The sequence below is a fragment of the Mandrillus leucophaeus genome, unplaced genomic scaffold (assembly GCF_000951045.1).
Source record: "Mandrillus leucophaeus isolate KB7577 unplaced genomic scaffold, Mleu.le_1.0 Scaffold812, whole genome shotgun sequence".
Taxonomy (NCBI): Eukaryota; Metazoa; Chordata; class Mammalia; order Primates; family Cercopithecidae; genus Mandrillus; species Mandrillus leucophaeus.
In genome coordinates this window covers 1,454,813-1,459,425 of record NW_012108831.1, presented here as the reverse complement: position 1 = coordinate 1,459,425, position 4,613 = coordinate 1,454,813, and positions in this window count along the sequence as shown.

The window sequence follows — 4,613 nt, the reverse complement described above, 5'->3', positions numbered from 1 at the left end:
TCTTGACAATGCAGGCTCTTTTTTGGTTCCATATGAAATTTAAAGTAGTGTTTTCCAATTCTGTGAAGAAATTCATTGGTAGCTTAATGGGGATGGCATGGAATCTATAAATTACCTTGGGCAGTATGGCCATATTCACGATATTGATTCTTCTTATCCATGAGCATGGAATGTTCTTCCATTTGTTTGTATCCTCTTTTATTTCATTGAGCAGTGGTTTGTAGTTCTCCTTGAAGAGGTCCTTCACATCTCTGGTAAGTTGAATTCCTAGGTATTTTATTCTCTTTGAAGTAATTGTGAATGGGAATTCACTCATGATTTGGCTCTCTGTTTGTCTGTTTTGGTGTGCAAGGATGCTTGTGATTTTTGCACATCGATTTTGTATCCTGAGACTTTGCTGCAGTTGCTTATCAGCTTAAGGATATTTTGGGCTGAGACGATGGGGTTTTCTAAATATACAATCATGTCATCTGCAAACAGGGACAATTTGATTTCTTCTTTTCCTAACTGAATACCCTTTATTTCTTTCTCTTGCCTGATTGCCCTGGCCAGAACTTCCAACACTATGTTGAATAGGAGTGGTGAGAGAGGACATCCCTGTCTTGTGCCAGTTTTCAAGGGGAATGCTTTCAGTTTTTGCCCATTCAATATGATATTGGCTGTGGGTTTGTCATAAATAGCTCTTATTATTTTGAGATATGTTCTATCAATACTGAATTTATTGAGAGTTTTTTAGCATGAAGCACTGTGGAATTTTGTCAAAGGCCTTTTCTGCATCTATTGAGATAATCATGTGGTTTTTGTCTTTGGTTCTGTTTATATGCTGGATTACATTTATTGATTTGCATATGGCATATGTCAAACCAGCCTTGCATCCCAGGGATGAAGCCCACTTGATCATGGTGGATAAGATTTTTGATGTGCTGCTGGATTCGGTTTGCCAGTATTTTATTGAGGATTTTTGCATTGATGTTGATCAGGGATATTGGTCTAAAATTCCCTTTCTTCGTTGTGTCTTTGCCAGGCTTTGGTATCAGGATGATGTTGGCCTCATAAAATGAGTTAGGGAGGATTCCCTCTTTTTCTCTTGATTGGAATAGTTTCAGAAGGAATGGTACCAACTCCTCCTTGTACCTCTGGTAGAATTCGGCTGTGAATCCATCTGGTCCTGGACTGTTTTTGGTTGGTAGGCTCTTAATTATTGCCTCAATTTCAGAGCCTGTTATTGGTCTATTCAGGGATTCAACTTCTTCCTGGTTTAGTCTTGGGAGAGTGTATGTGTCCAGGAATTTATGCATTTCTTCTAGATTTTCTAGTTTATTTGTGTAGAGATGTTTATAGTATTCTCTGATGGTAGTTTGTATTTCTGTGGGGTCGGCGGTGATATCCCCTGTGTCATTTTTTATTGCGTCTATTTGATTCTTCTCTCTTTTCTTCTTATTAGTCTTGCCAGTTCGAGCTTCCCCGTGGCTTTGTTTACTACTTAAGCCTCAGCAATTGTGGGCGCCCCTCCCCCAGCCTCGCTATGGCTTTGCAGTTAGATCTCAGACTGCTGTGCTAGCAATGAGGGAGGCTCCCTGGGCGTGGGACCCTCAAATCCACGGGTGGGATATAAACTCCTGGTGTGCCATTTGCTAAGACCCTTGGTAAAGCACAGTATTAGGGTACGAGTGACCCAATTTTCCAGGTGTTGTGTGTCACGGTTTCCTTTGGCTAGGAAAGGGAATTCCCTTCCCCATTGCGCTTCCCAGGTGAAGTGATGCCTCGTCCTGCTTCAGCTCTCGCTTGGTGGGCTGCACCCACTGTCCTGCACCCACTGTCTGACAGGCCCCAGTGAGATGAACCCGGTACCTCAGTTGGAAATGCAGAAATCACCTGTCTTCTGTGTTGCTAATGCTGGGAGCTGGAGGCTGGAGCTGTTCCTATTCAGCCATCTTGGAACTGCCCACCACTACAGGTAATCTTGAAAGATTTTACCAGGTTTCTGAGATTTCAGATTTACATCGGTGTTATGGGGCATGAGCATTCTTTGCTAATTCAGAGTCCTTAGCTAATTCTGAGACCCTCCCACGGTCATGTGGTTATGAGTAGAGGCTCCCTGTAATGTCCCCACTGATGGGGTGGGAGACCAGGAGTCCCTTGTGGTGGGAATACCATCTTTGTTATGTAGAAAATGGGAGCAGGTGGCTGATAGGAATCTGGATGAAGAATACTGGGGTATGAGGGACTAAAAGTTAAGTATAGAATGGAGGTTCAAAAAGACATGTTGATATCTTACGAAGAAAAGTATAATTTTCTAGACCGGAGCCAGGAAAGAAAAAAAAAAAGTATATGAGAGAAGGCTGTAAGGGAAGGCTGTAAGGGAAGGAAATAAAATTTAAAAAGGGCAGAGAAATTCTCAAGCCTGGTGAGTTCTGGATCTTACAGACTTTAAGTCCTTGGGATTTTCACAGTATGCCAACCTGACATGCGTGTTTCCATTGCATGACGGGGAGGAGTTAGGGGAGCAATTGCTTCCCATGGGAACATTCTCTAAAAATATAACTTTTTATGTAGTTTTTTTTTTTTTAGGTAGTATGTTTCACGAGTATGAAGACCAGAATGAGGACTTCAGAAGAAGCATTCTTGGTTTTTTTTTTTTTTTTTGGGACAGAGTTTCAGTCTTCTTGCCAAGACTGGAGTGCAATGGCGCTATCTTGGCTCATCATCTCAACCTCCGCCTACTGGGTTCAAGCGATTCTCCTGCCTCAGCCTCCCGAGTAGCTGCAATTACAGGCATGCGCCACCACACCTGGCTAATTTTGTATTTTCAGTAGAGACGGGGTTTCTGCATATTGGTCAGGCTGGTCTTGAACTCCTGACCTCAGGTGATCCACCTGCCTCGGCCTCCCAAAGTGCTAGGATTGCAGGCATGAGCCACCGCGTCCAGCCCAGGAGAAGCATTCTGAAAGTTCAGCATGACCAAGGAGGGAAGGGAAGATGGTGAGAGGAAGGTCTTCTTCTTTGTGCTTGTTCCTCTGTGAGCCCACAGCAAGGACCTGGCCAACCTCTTCCTACCCTGCCCCTCCCTGAGGTGTCACCTCACCCCAAGGTGTTAGAACTCTGTAAGACTGTAAGACTTCTGGACATCTGTCACTTCCCTATGTTGCCTATTTTTGAGGTCTTTTATCAGTTTCCTCACAGAATTTGTTATAAAATTCTTAAATTAAAATGGGATTCTGCATTTGTCCTTACTGTCAGTCAAGGAGGCAAGGTGAGGAAGACTGCCCCATTTGGGTAGGTGAGGGCGAATGTGGGGAGTGGTAGTGATAGGGAGAGGGCATTGTTCTGGAGTTTGCTGGAAGGGAAGCAGGGCAGGTGGAGGGATGATCCTGGGTGTGCACTCAGAAAGGCCTGCTATGCTTTCCTCTATCCTGGCCTGCTTTGTAGGAGAAACCACACTGGGCTGGTCCTTGTATTTCTTCTACCTCATTTTTAAGTTCCACTGAATCTTGTTGTCTGAGATAAAGGGGACACCTGTGTTTTCAGTGGGCTCAGCTCAGCTGTTTACTGAGCAGGAATACATTTAGTATACTTGGTCATTGCATATTAAGTCCCTTGTTTTGTTTTTAAAAGGTTCAGTGGTTTCCTTTTATCCACCTCACTCCCCCCATCCCATCCAGTCTGTCACGTGGCCAGTGTCATGTGTCTTAAACAGATGTTCTCAATTTCTCCGAGGAGTAAGTTACGGATGAGTCAGCCCCAGTGGGGTGGGTGACGGAGCTGCCTAGAAGTGTTTCTTATCAGCTCCCAGGAGGCTGCCTCAGGTTCTAAGAGTAGAGGTGGCCCCAGGAAGGTGGGTGTCAACTGTCCACAGAAAACAACTGAAGCAGGACTTTGAGAACCACAAAGAATAAGGCATCAGTCACAAGATAATTTAGGTCTCCAAGCACAAGGCATTGACTTTCTCCTCCCACAATACCTTTGGGAATTGTAGTTTGCCGCAGCTTACGTTGGTTCAAAAATATTGCAGGACAACTCTCCTTGTTTATCCTACCTAAGTGGCTCCTGAATCCATTGGAAAAGAACCCTCCAAGTTGAGCTATAAACATTAAAAGATGTCCTGTTGGTCTTATAAATAACTTTGCTGTGCTGTGTGTGTGTGCGTGTGTGCATGTGTGTGTGTGTGTGTGTGCGTGCGCGTGTGTCTGTGTGTGTGTGTAGAAAACTTGTCCAAAAGATATTTCAACCCCTAGGCAATTGCCAGGGAATCTCTTAGAAAACCACAGTGGGCATTTTGGAAAAATGCTCTGGGGATTTAGTATTCTCAGGGCCCAGAACACCAGAACAGCTCAGTGGCTGCCTCTTCCATGATGCTATAGGGGAAGACTATAAATCTGAACCCTCCACTGCCCCCACCCCCACATTACTCATATCTCAGCTCCAAGACAGCAATAGCAAATCACTATGCTGGAGCCACTGCTTAACATGTTTTACTTCTTTTTAGTTGAGAAGCTTTTTGGTTGGTGTTCAAGTTGTCTATTATTGTACAATAAAACCCCCAGACACAGGGGCTTAAAATAACAATAATCAGTTTGCTCATGAACTCACAATTTGGCCAGGGCTTAGGAGGG